General features: G+C 57.0%; 2 long non-coding RNA genes across 7 annotated transcripts; one reads left to right on the forward strand and one right to left on the reverse strand.

Annotated features, from left to right (window-relative positions):
* Positions 1–1,455: 1,455 nt before the first annotated feature.
* Positions 1,456–6,578, forward strand: LOC139587216 (uncharacterized). Its single transcript, XR_011678344.1, has 3 exons — positions 1,456–1,608; positions 4,393–4,570; positions 6,454–6,578. It is a non-coding gene; the product is annotated as an uncharacterized lncRNA (long non-coding RNA).
* A 900-nt stretch (positions 6,579–7,478) lies between these two features.
* LOC139587214 (uncharacterized) lies at positions 7,479–11,133 on the reverse strand. 6 transcript variants are annotated; one of them, XR_011678339.1, is made up of 3 exons: positions 11,051–11,133; positions 10,555–10,645; positions 7,479–9,649 (listed from the first exon to the last, which is right to left on the reverse strand). It is a non-coding gene; the product is annotated as an uncharacterized lncRNA (long non-coding RNA). The 6 variants fall into 6 exon arrangements; XR_011678338.1 differs by having other exon boundaries at positions 10,555–10,674; positions 11,051–11,105; XR_011678342.1 differs by lacking the exon at positions 11,051–11,133 and having other exon boundaries at positions 7,479–8,773; positions 8,843–9,649; positions 10,555–10,751.
* Between the last annotated feature and the right edge of the window lie 752 nt (positions 11,134–11,885).

An 11,885-nucleotide genomic window follows, 5' to 3' on the forward strand; every position in this document is an offset into this window, starting at 1 on the left:
AGGAGGGAAATGTGAGGTGAGGAAAGGGAAACGTGAGGGGGGGGAAATGGGGGAAATGTGAGGGAAAAATGAGGGAAATGTGAGGGGAGAAAAAGGGCGGGAACCGTGAGAGGAAAATGGCAGAGAAACGTGAGGGGAGAAAAGGGAAATGTGAAGGGGAAAAGAGTGAGAATGTGAGGGAAAAAAGGCAGGAAATGTGAGGAGGAAAAAGGGCAGGAAACATGAGGGGGAAATGGCTGAGAAATGTGAGGGGAGAAACGGAAATGTGAGGGGAAAAAAGGGTGGGAAACATGAGAGGAGAAATGGGGGAAATGTGAGGGAAAAAGGGGAAATGTGAGGGGAGAAAAGGGCGGGAACCGTGAGGGGAAAATGGCAGAGAAACGTGAGGGGAGAAACGGGAAATGTGAGGGGGAAAAGAGCAGGAAATGTGAGGGGAGAAAAGGGAACCATGAGGGGGAAAAGGGGGGAAATGTGAGGGGAGAAAAGGGGGGAAATGTGAGGGGGAAAAGGGCGGTGAAATGTGAGGGGAGAAAAGGCCGGGAATCGTGAGGGGGAAAAGGCTGAGAAATTTGAGGGGGAAATGGGAAATTTGAGGGGAAAAAAGAGCAGGAAATGTGAGGGGGGAAAAGAGCAGAAAATGTGAGGGGAGAAAAGGGAATCGTGAGGGGGAAAAGGGGGGAAATGTGAGAGGAGAAAAGGGCGGCGAAACGTGAGGGGAGAAAAGGCCAGGAATCGTCAGGGGAAAATGGCGGAGAAACGCAAGGAGAGAAAACGGGGGAAATGTGAGGGAAAAGGGTGGGGAAACATGAGGGGGGAAAGGCTGAGAAATGTGAGGGGAAAAATGGGGGAAATGTGAGGGCAGAAGGGTGGGAAACATGAGGGAGAAAAGGACGGTGAAAAGGGGGAAAAGTGGCAGAAAACGTGAGGGGAGAAAAGGGCGGGAACCGTGAGGGGAGAAAAGGGCGGGAACCGTGAGGGGACAAAAAGAGCAGAAAACGTGAGGGGAAAAAAAAGGGGGGGGGTCAGTGAAAATGGGGATCAATGACACTTCAGGGGGGGCAGTGACACTGCGTGGGTGGGGGGGATCAATGATTTTGAGGGGGATCAATGATTTTGAGGGGGATCAATGCTTTTGGGGGGATCAATAGGACTTTTGGGGGGGTCAATGACATTGAGGGGGATCAATATCAGCTCTGGGGAGGGGACAGGGGGGAATCAGTGACGATTTTGGGGGGATCAATATCAGCTCTGGGGGGGTCAGTGACGATTTTGGGGGGATCAATATCAGCTCGGGGGGGGGTCAGTGACGATTTTGGGGGATCAATATCAGCTCGGGGGGGGTCAGTGACGATTTTGGGGGATCAATATCAGCTCTGGGGGGGGTCAGTGACGCCGGGGGGGGGGTCGATATCAGCTCGGGGGGCGGCCATGGGGTTTTGGGGGGCCGTGGCGCTGGCGGCCGTGCTGGTTTTTGGGGCGGGGGGGGCCCCTTCCAGCTGCAGGAGACGCTGAGGGGGCTGCGGGGAGAGAACGCGCGGCTCGAGGGGACCCTGCGCAACCTGAGCCGAGCCCTGGGGGCTCTGCGGGCCCGGCTGAGGGACCCTCCCGGTGAGTGGAACCACTAAAAACCCCAAAAAACCCCAAAAACCCTGCCCTGACACCCCTCTGAACCCCTCAACCCACCCTGAAAACCCCAAAAACCCCACCCTGACACCCCTCTGAACCCCTCAACCCACCCTGAAAACCCCAAAAACCCCACCCTGACACCCCTCTGAACCCCTCAACCCACCCTGAAAACCCCAAAAACCCCACCCTGACACCCCTCTGAACCCCTCAACCCACCCCAAAAATCCACCCTGATTTCCCTCTGAGCTCCCAGTCCTGGCTGAGGGACCCTCCTGATGAGTGAAACCCAAAAAAATCCCTAAAAACCCCTAAAAACACCCCCAAAAAAACCCAAAAAAAACCCCAAAAAACCCCCAAAAAACAAAAAAAAAAAAAAAACCAACAAAAAAAAAAACCCAAAAAACCCCAAAAACCAGCCCTGACACCCCTCTGAACCCCTCAATCATGGTTGTGGGATGCCCACCCCGAAAACCCTAAAAAAACCCAAAAAAAACCCCAAAAAACCCCAAAACCTACCCTGACACCCCTCTGAACCCCTCAACCCACCCTGAAAACCCCAAAAATCCACCCTGACACCCCTCTGAACCCCTCAACCCACCCTGAAAACCCCAAAACCTACCCTGACACCCCTCTGAACCCCTCAACCCACCCTGAAAACTCCAAAAATCCCCACCCTGATTTCCCTCTGAGCTCCCAGTCCTGGCTGTGGGAGCCTCCCGGTGAGTGAAACCACAAAAAACCCCAAAAAACCCCAAAAAACCCCCAAAAAAACCCCCCCAAAAAAATCCCCCAAAAAACCCCCAAAAAAACCCCCCAAAAAACCAAAAAAAAAACCCCAAAAAAACCCAAAAAACGCCCCAAAACCCCACCCTGACACCCCTCTGAACCCCTCAACCCTGGCTGTGGGATGCCCACCCCAAAAACACCAAAAATCCAAAAAAAAACCCAAAATACCCCCCAAAAACCCACCCTGATTTCCCTCTGAGCTCCCAGTCCCGGCTGAGGGACCCTCCTGGTGATTGGGATTCCAAAAATCCTAAAAATCCCCAAATCCCCATCCTGACATCCCTGTGAACCCCTCAACCTCGGCTGTGGGACCCCCCCAGTGAGTGGGGACCCCAAAACCCACCCCTAAATCCCCCCAACCCCCCCCCCCCTAAATCCCCCCAAAACCCCCCCCAAATCCCCCCAAACCCCACCCCTAAATCCCCCCAAAACCCCCCCTGAACCCTTCCCAACCACCCTAAAAAATCTCCTGAAAACCCCAAATTTTTCTGTGGGACCTCAAAAATCCCAAAACCACAACTTGACACCCCCTGAACCCCCAAACCAACCCCAAAACCCCCAAATCCCTCCCTGAACCCCCAAAGCAACCCCAAAACCCCCAAAACAGCCCCAAAAACCCCCTTGAACCCCCAAACCAACTCCTAAATCCCCCAAACCAGCCCCAAACCAGCCCCTGAACCCCCCGAACCCCCCCGAACCCCCAAACCCCCCCTGAACCCCCAAATCAGCCCCTAAATCCCCCCAAACCCCTCCTGAACCCCCAAACCAGTCCCTAAACCCCCTAAACCAACCCCAAAACCCCCAACCCCCCCCCAAACCACCCCCTAAATCCCCCAAATCAGCCCCAAAACCCTCAAACCCCTCCTGAACCCCCCAAACCAACCCCCAAACCCCCTGAACCCCCAAACCAACTCCTAAATCCCCCAAAACAGCCCCAAACCCCCCCAAAACTGCTCCTGAACCCCCAAACCAACCCCAAAACAGTCCCAAAACCCCCCCAAACCCCTCCTGAACCCCCAAACCAGCCCCTGAACCCCCAAACCAACTCCTAAATCCCCCAAAACAGCCCCAAACCCCCCCAAAACCGCTCCTGAACCCCCAAACCAACCCCAAAACCCCCCCAAACCCCTCCTGAACCCCCAAACCAACCCCAAAACCCGCCCCAAACCCCTCCTGAACCCCCAAACCAACCCCAAAACCCCCCCAAACCCCTCCTGAACCCCCAAACCAACCCCAAAACCCCCCCAAACCCCTCCTGAACCCCCAAACCAACCCCAAAACCCCCCAAACCAACCCCAAAACCACCCCAAACCCCTCCTGAACCCCCAAACCAGCCCCTAAACCCCCCAAACCAACCCCAAAACCACCCCAAACCCCCCCTGAACCCCCAAACCAGCCCCTAAACCCCCCAAACCCCCCTGAACCCCCAAACCAACCCCTAAATCCCCTAAACCAGCCCCTGAACCCCCAAAACAGCCCCAAAACCCCCCCAAACCCCCCCTGAACCCCCAAACCAACCCCAAATCCCCCCCAAACCCTTCCTGAGCCCCCAAACCAGCCCCTAAACCCCCCCAAACCCTTCCTGAGCCCCCAAACCAGCCCCAAAACCCCCAAAACAGCCCCTAAACCCCCCCAAACCCTTCCTGAACCCCCAAACCAGCCCCTAAATCCCCCCAAACCCCTCCTGCACCCCCAAACCAGCCCCAAAACCCCCAAACCCCCCCTGAACCCCCAAACCAACCCCTAAATCCTCCAAATCAGCCCCTGAACCCCCAAACCCCCCCTGAACCCCCAAACCAACCCCTAAATCCCCCAAAACCCCCCCAAACCCCTCCTGAACCCCCAAACCAACCCCAAAACCCCCCCAAACCAGCCCCAAAACCCCCAAAACTGCTCCTGAACCCCCAAACCAGCCCCTAAATCCCCCAAATCCCCCCTGAACCCCCAAACCCCCCCTGAACCCCCAAATCCCCCGCCCAGATCTGGCCTGGACCCAGGAGCCCCCCCTGGCCGAGCAGCCCCCCCCGTGCCCCCGGGGCTCCCCCTCGGGCGCCCCCCAAAACCCCCCCGGGACCCCCAAACTGGAACTGGGGGGGCCCCTGCTGGCCCTGGGGGCGCTGCTGCTGCTGCTGCTGCTCTGAGAGCCCCCCAAAAAAAGGTACCGGGATTGGGGGGGGATTTGGGGATTTTGGGGGGATTTGGGGGGATTTGGGGGGGATTTGGGGGTTTTTTAAGTGGATTTTGGGGGGTTTTGAGGGGGATTTGGGGAGATTTGGGGGGTTTTGAGAGGGGATTTTGGGGGATTTTGGGGGGGTTTTGGGGGGGATTTGGGGCTTTTTGAGAGGGGATTTGGGGGATTTGGGGGCGTTTTGGGGGGTTTTGAGTGGAATTTGGGGGTTTTTTAAAGTGGATTTTGGGGGGGTTCTGAGGGGATTGGGGCTTTTTGAGGGGGCATTTTGGGGGGTTTGAGAGGGGATTTGGGGGATTTGGGGGCGTTTTGGGGGGTTTTGAGTGGAATTTGGGGTTTTTTTTAAGTGGATTTTGGGGGGTTTTGAGGGGGATTTGGGGGCGTTTTGGGGCTTTTGAATGGATTTTGGGGGGCTTGAGGGGATTTTGGGGGGATTTGGGGGGATTTGGGGCTTTTTGAGAGGGGATTTGGGGGCGTTTTGGGGTTTTTGAGAGGGGACCTGGGGGGATTTGGGGTTTTTTAAAGTGGATTTTGAGGGGGTTTTGAGGGGATTTTGGGGGGTTGAGGGGATTTTGGGGGGGATTTGGGGAGATTTGGGGCTTTTTGAGAGGGGATTTGGGGGATTTCGAGTGGATTTTGGGGGTTTTTAAAGTGGATTTTGGGGGGGCTTGGGGGGATTTTGGGGGGTTTTGAGTGGAATTTGGGGGGATTTGAGAGGGGATTTGGGGGGAGTTTTGAGGGGATTTTGGGGGGTTTGGGGGGATTTTAGGGGGATTTGGGGGTTTTTGAGGGGGGATTTGGGGGCGTTTTGGGGTTTTTTTGAGTGGGTTTTGGGGGGATTTGAGTGGAATTTGGGGGGATTTGGAGGGGATTGAGGTGGGTTTTCAGGGGATTGGGGGGTTTTGAGTGGATTTTGGGGGGATTTTTGGGGGTTTTGGGGGGATTTGAGTGGATTTTGAGTGAGTTTGGGGGACTTTGAGTGGGTTTGGGGAAATTTTGGGGGGTTTTTGGGGGGGTTGAATGGATTTTGGGGGTGATTTTGAGTGGATTTATGTGGGGATTTGGGGTATTTTGGGGAATTCTGAGTGGATTTGGGGGGTTTTGGGGGATTTTGGGGTTTTTGAGGGATTTTTTTGAGTGGGTTTTGGGGGGTTCTGAGGGGTTTGAGGTGGTTGAGGAGATTTTGGGGGATTTTGAGTGGAATTTGGGGGTTTTAAAAGTGGATTTTGGGGGTTTTGAGTGGATTTAGGGAGGTTTGGGGTGGATTTTTGGGGGGATTTTGAGAAGATTTGGGATTTTTTTGGGGGGGGGGAGTTTTGATTGGATTTAGGGGCTTTGGGAGGGTCCTGCCCCTCCCCCTCATTAATTAATCTCCCTGTTAATTACACCAGGAAAATGGGGCAATCAATGCATCCCTGGGGGCGTTTTTGGGGCTCCCAGGAGGATTTTGGGGGGGTCTGGGGGAGTTTTGGGGGTCCCAGGAGGATTTTGGGGGGGTCTGGGGGCGTTTTTGGGGCTCCCAGGAGGATTTTGGGGGCTCTGGGGGCGTTTTTGGGGGTCCCAGGAGGATTTTGGGGGCTCTGGGGCATTTTGGGGGGTCCCAGGAGGATTTTGGGGGGTTTGGGGGAGTTTTGGGGGTCCCAGGAGGATTTTGGGGGCTCTGGGGTGGTTTTGGGGGCTCCCAGGAAGATTTTGGGGGGTTTGGGGGCGTTTTGGGGCTCCCAGGAGGATGTTGGGGGCTCTGGGGCGTTTTGGGGGGTCCCAGGAGGATTTTGGGGGGGTCTGGGGGGCGTTTTTGGGGGGTTTTGGGGGATTTTGGGGGCTCTCCTTGACCCTCCCCCCTCTCTCCACAGGCTGTGCCCACCCAGCCCCTCCCCCACAGCCGGGGAACCCCAAAATTCACCCAAAACCCCCCCAAAAACGCCGCCCCTCCCCCAGGTGATGTGAGGAGCCCTCCCCTAATTAAACACCTTAATGAGGTTTAATTAAGCTCAGGCTCTTTCTCCTTTCATTGCTCATTTTTGGGGTAAAATTCGACCTTTTCAGGCTCATTTTTAGGGTTACAATTGAACGGTTTTTGCTCGTTTTTAGGGTTAAAATTCGAGCATTTATTGTTTATTTTTGGGGGTAAAATTTGCCATTTATTGCTCATTTTTGAGGTAAAATTCAAGCTATTGTTGCTCATTTTGGGGCTAAAATTTAACCTTTTATTCTTCAATTTTTGGGGTAAGATTGGAAATTTATTGCTCATTTTTAGGGTTAAAATCCAACATTTTATTGCTCATTTTTAATATAAAATCCAACATTTTATTGCTCATTTTTAATGTAATATTTCCCTTTTTTTGCAGAGTTTTTGGGTAAAATTCCACTTTTATTACTCATTTTTGGGGTAAAATTCGACATTTTATTGGGTTAAAATCCAACATTTTATTCCTGATTTTGAGGTAAAAATCCAACATTTTATTGCTCATTTTTGGGGTAAAATTTCCCATTTTTGGCAGATTTTTGGGGTAAAATTCAACATTTTATTGGGTAAAAATCCAACATTTTATTGCTCATTTTCAGTATAAAATCCAACATTTATTGCTCATTTTGGGAGTAAAAATCCAACATTTTATTGCTCATTTTTAATATAAAATCCAACATTTTATTGCTCATTTTCAGTATAAAATCCAACATTTTATTGCTCATTTTTGGGGTAAAATTTCCTATTTTTTGCAGATTTTTGGGGTAAAATTCAACATTTTATTGGGTAAAAATCCAACACTTTATTGCTCATTTTCAGTATAAAATCCAACATTTTATTGCTCATTTTCAGTATAAAATCCGACATTTTATTGCTCATTTTTGGGGTAAAAATCCAACATTTTCTTGCTCATTTTCAATATAAAATCCACCACTTTATTGCTCATTTTTGGGGTAAAATTTCCTATTTTTTGCAGGTTTTTGGGGCTCACTCTCCCCACTTTGGGGCCCCCCTTAGAGCAGAGTGCAGCGCTCGGGGCCCTTCGGGGCAGGGGACACTGGGGGGGTCCTGGGGGCGCTTGGGGACATCGGGGGGGTCCAAAGCTTGGGGACATCGGGGGGGCCCTGAGAGGATTTGGGGACACCGAGGGGGTGACAAAAGGGGGGGTGACGGGATCTGGGGACATTGGGGGGTCCTGAAGGGATCTGGGGACACCGAGGGGGTGACAGAACTTGGGGACCCCCAAAAAACCCCGGTCATGAAGGGGGGCTTGGCAGAGGGGGTGACAGGATTGGGGGACATTGGGGGGGTCCTGACAGGATTTGGGGACACTGAGGGGGTGACAGGGGATGGGGACAATCTGCGGGTCCCAACATGGGGGGGTGACAGGATTTGGGGATACCGGGGGGGTCCTGACAGGATTTGGGGACACTTTGGGGGTCCCAAGATGGGAGGTGACAGAGGTTGGGGACATTGGGAGTATCCCGGACCTCCTGGGGGGCTCGATGGGGTCGGTGACACGATTTGGGGACACTCTGGGGGTCGTGACAGGATTTGGGGACACCCCGAGGGTCGCGACACGAGGGGGGACAGAGGTTGGGGACACTCTGGGGTCGTGACAGGATTTGGGGACACTTTTAGGGTCATGACAGAACTCGAGGACAATTTGGGTGTCCCGACGCAGGCGGTGACAGGGCTTGGGGACATTCTGGGTGTCGTGACAGAATTTGGGGCCACTTTTGATGTCGCCACAGAACTCGAAGCCACTTCAGCCGCCCCCACATTGGCGCTGCCATAACCTGGGCACACCTCAATGACCGGGGTGTCACAGGTTGGGGACCCCTCCCTCGTGCCCCCCCCCACCCTGGGTGTCGCCGGGGGGGTCCTGTCGCGATTTGGGGACGCGGCCCTGGGGGTCCCCTCTCCCTCCATGTCCTGTTCCGAGTCCTCCTCTCCGCCAGGGGGCAGCACCCGCACCTGCACCCCGCACCCGCGCAGGCGCAGAGGCGCCCGGGCAGTTGGCGCAGGCGCAGTCGGGCGGAGGCGGCGCCGCCTATGGGTAATGGCCGCCGGTAGGTGGCGCTGTAAGCGGCGCGCAGCTGGAACAGAGAGAGCCCCGAGGGGTGGGTGCGCAACAGCGCCCGCAGCTGGCGGGAAAGCGTAACGGCATCGGGGTCCGCCGAGGAGGAGGAGGAGGAGGAAGGGTCCTGAGGGGAGAGGTGAGGGGAATCGGGGGAATCGTGAGGGGGAACCTGAGGGGAAACGTGAGGGGGAACCTGAGGGGAAACGTGAGGGGAAAGGTTAGGGCGGTCCTGAGGGGGAACCTGAGGGGAAAGGTGAGGGGGGTCCTGAGGGGGAACCTGAGGGGAAAGGTGAGGGGAAACGGGATGGGGATCCTGAGGGAGGAACTGAGGGGGGTCTTGAGGGGAAACGTGAGGGGAAAACTGAGGGGAAACGTGAGGGGGGTTCTGGGGAGAGCCGTGAGGGGGATTGTGAGGGGGATTGTGAGGGGAAAGGTGAAGAAAGTCCCGAGGGTGGAGTTGAGGGGGGTCCTGAGGGGAAACATGAGGGGAAACGTGAGGAGGGTCCCGAGGGTGAGGGGGAACCTGAGGGGAATCATGAGGGGAAATGTGAGGGGGGGGCGGCTTGAGGGTCCCTCAGGGGACTCTGGTGGCCTTGGGGGGCTCTTTGGGGGTCCCTCAGGAGACTCTGGTGGTCCTGGGGGTCGCTGGGGGGACTTTGGTGTCCCCAAGGGGGGGTTTTGAAGCTCTGGGAGCCACTTTGGGGGGTCCCCTTGTGTCCCCAAGGGGGAATTTTGGACCCCCAGGCGTTCTGAGGGGGCTGGGGGGCGTCGCGGGTGGGAACTCTGGGGGTCCCCGAGGGGATTTTGGGGGTCTTGCAGACCTGGGTGCCCTTCTGAGTTTGGGGCGGGGCTTTGGGGATCCCGCGGGATTTTTTGGGGGGTCCCCGAGCCCCTTTTTTGGCTTTTTTGGGGGTGGGGGGGGCGTCTCGGGGCTTGGCTGCTCCCCCGGGCCCCGAGCCCCCCCGGCGGCGCGGAGCTTCCCAGGGCTGCTCCTCGGGCTCTGGGGGGACACACATGGGGGTCAGCCTGGGGGGGGACAGCCCTGGGACCACCCCCAGAGCCCCCAAAGCCACCCAGACCACCCCCAGAGCCCCCAAAGCCACCCCAGAGCCCCCAAACCACCCCCAGAGCCCCCAAACCCCCCAGACCACCCCCAGAGCCCCCAAAGCCACCCCCAGAACCCCCAAACCCCCCCAGACCTCCTCCAAATCCCCCCAGACACCCCCGAGCCCACCCCCAAATCCCCTGAGCCCATCTCCAGACCCCTCGAGCCCACCCTCAGACCACCCCCAGGCCCCCTCAGACCCCCCCAAATACCCCCAGACCCCCCCAAAGTGACCCCCAGACCCTCCAAGCCCACCCCCAGACCCCTTCAGACCCCCCCAAATCCCCCCAGACACCCCCAAATTGACCCCCAGGCCCCTTCAGACCATCCCCAGACCCCTTCAGACCCCCCCAAATACCCCCAGGCCCCCTCAGACCCCCCCAAATACCCCCAGACCCCGAGACCACCCCCAGACCCCCTAGGCCAACCCCGGACCCCGCAGACCCTCTGAGACCACCCCCAGACCCCCCCTAAACCCCCCCAGACCCTCCCCAAGCACCCCCAGATCCCCCTGAATCCCCAAGCCCACCTCCAGACCCCCCAAAGCCACCCCATAGCCCCCCTAAACCCCCTCAGACCCTCCCCGAGCACCCCCAGACCCCCCTGAACCCCCAAGACCACCCCCAAATCCCCTGATCCCATCCCCGGACCACCACACAGCACCCCCAGACCCCCCCAAACCCTCCCCGAGCACCCCCAAATCACCCGAGCCCACCCCCAGATCCCCCCAGAGCCCTGAGACCACCCCCAAATCCCCCCTGAACCCCCCCAAAGCCCCTCCCAGTGCTCCCAGTCCGTACCCGCGCGCTCCCAGTCTGGCACCAGCAGGTCCAGCGTGTCCAGCCCCTCTCCCTCCAGCCAGCGAAGGGTCCCCATGGCCGGGGGGGGTCCCTGGGGGTCTCGGCTCAGATTTGGGGTCCCTCGCCAAAATTTTGGGGGGGGGGGTGGGGGTGGGTTCGCCCCATTCCCACCTTTGGGACCGTCCCACCTCTATAAGGTCAGACCCTCCCCAATTCCCCCCCTTTCCCCAGATTGGGGACCCCCCCCTGAACCCCCTCCCCTCCAAATTAGGGTCCTTCCCCCCCCCCCCCCAATTTAGGGACCCCCAAATTTGGGGTTTTCTCCCTTTCCCCCCCTCCCTTCCGAATTTGGGACCTCCCCATTCCCCTCCCCCCCTACCCCAAACCCCCCCAAACCGGGCTCCTCCCCCTCCCCCCACCCTTTACAGACCCCCCCAGACCTCCCCAAAATTTGGGGATCCCTCCCTTCCCCTCCCCCCCCGCTTACCGCGCTCACCTCGCGCCCCTCCCCCACTTTCCCTTTCGCTTCCCGCCGAGGCCCCCGCCCACCGCGGCGCGGTGACGTCACCGATAACGCGCGCTCCTCCCCCTTTTTTCCGGGGGGCGTGACGTCATCGCGGCAGCGCCGCGCGCCGGACGCCCTTGGACGAAGGGGGGGGAGGGGATGGCGGGACGTGAGTGAGGGGGAGGCGGAACTGGGGGGAAATTGGGGAAATTTGAGGTGTCCGGGTGGGAATTGAGGGGGTTTTGGGTAAAAATGGGAAATCCTGAGGGGATTTGGGGGAAACTGAGGGGTCCTGAGGGGATTTGGGGGAAATTGAGGGGTCCTGAGGGGATTTGGGGGGTCCTGAGGGGAAATTGGGGGGGTCTTGAGGGGTTTGGGACAAACTGGGGGGCCCTGAGGGGAAACTGGGGGGTCCTGAGGGGATTTGGGGGAAATCAGGGGGTCCTGAGGAGATTTGGGGTGTCCGGGTGGGATTTGAGGGGGTTTTGGGGGAAATTCTTGGGGGCCTGAGGGGTTTGGGGGAAACTGGAGGCTCCTGAGGGGAAATTGGGGGAAACTGGGGAAATTTGGGGTGTCCGGGTGGGAATTTTGGGGGTTTTGGGGAAAATCGGGGGTCCTGAGGGGGTTTGGGGGCATCCAGGAGCAATTCTGGGGTTGTTGTGGGGTTTTTTGGGTGGTTTGGGTTTTTTTGTGGTACTTTTGGAGTGTTTTGGGGGTTTTTGAGGGTATTTTGGGGTGTTTTTTTGGGGGGGGTATTTTTTGCCTATTTTGGGCTATTTATGGCATATTTTAGGATGTTTTAGTGTATTTTGGGATGTTTTGGGGT

This window comes from Agelaius tricolor, unplaced genomic scaffold (assembly GCF_023055355.1).
Source record: "Agelaius tricolor isolate 1412-34295 unplaced genomic scaffold, bAgeTri1.0.p SCAF_203, whole genome shotgun sequence".
NCBI lineage: Eukaryota > Metazoa > Chordata > Aves > Passeriformes > Icteridae > Agelaius > Agelaius tricolor.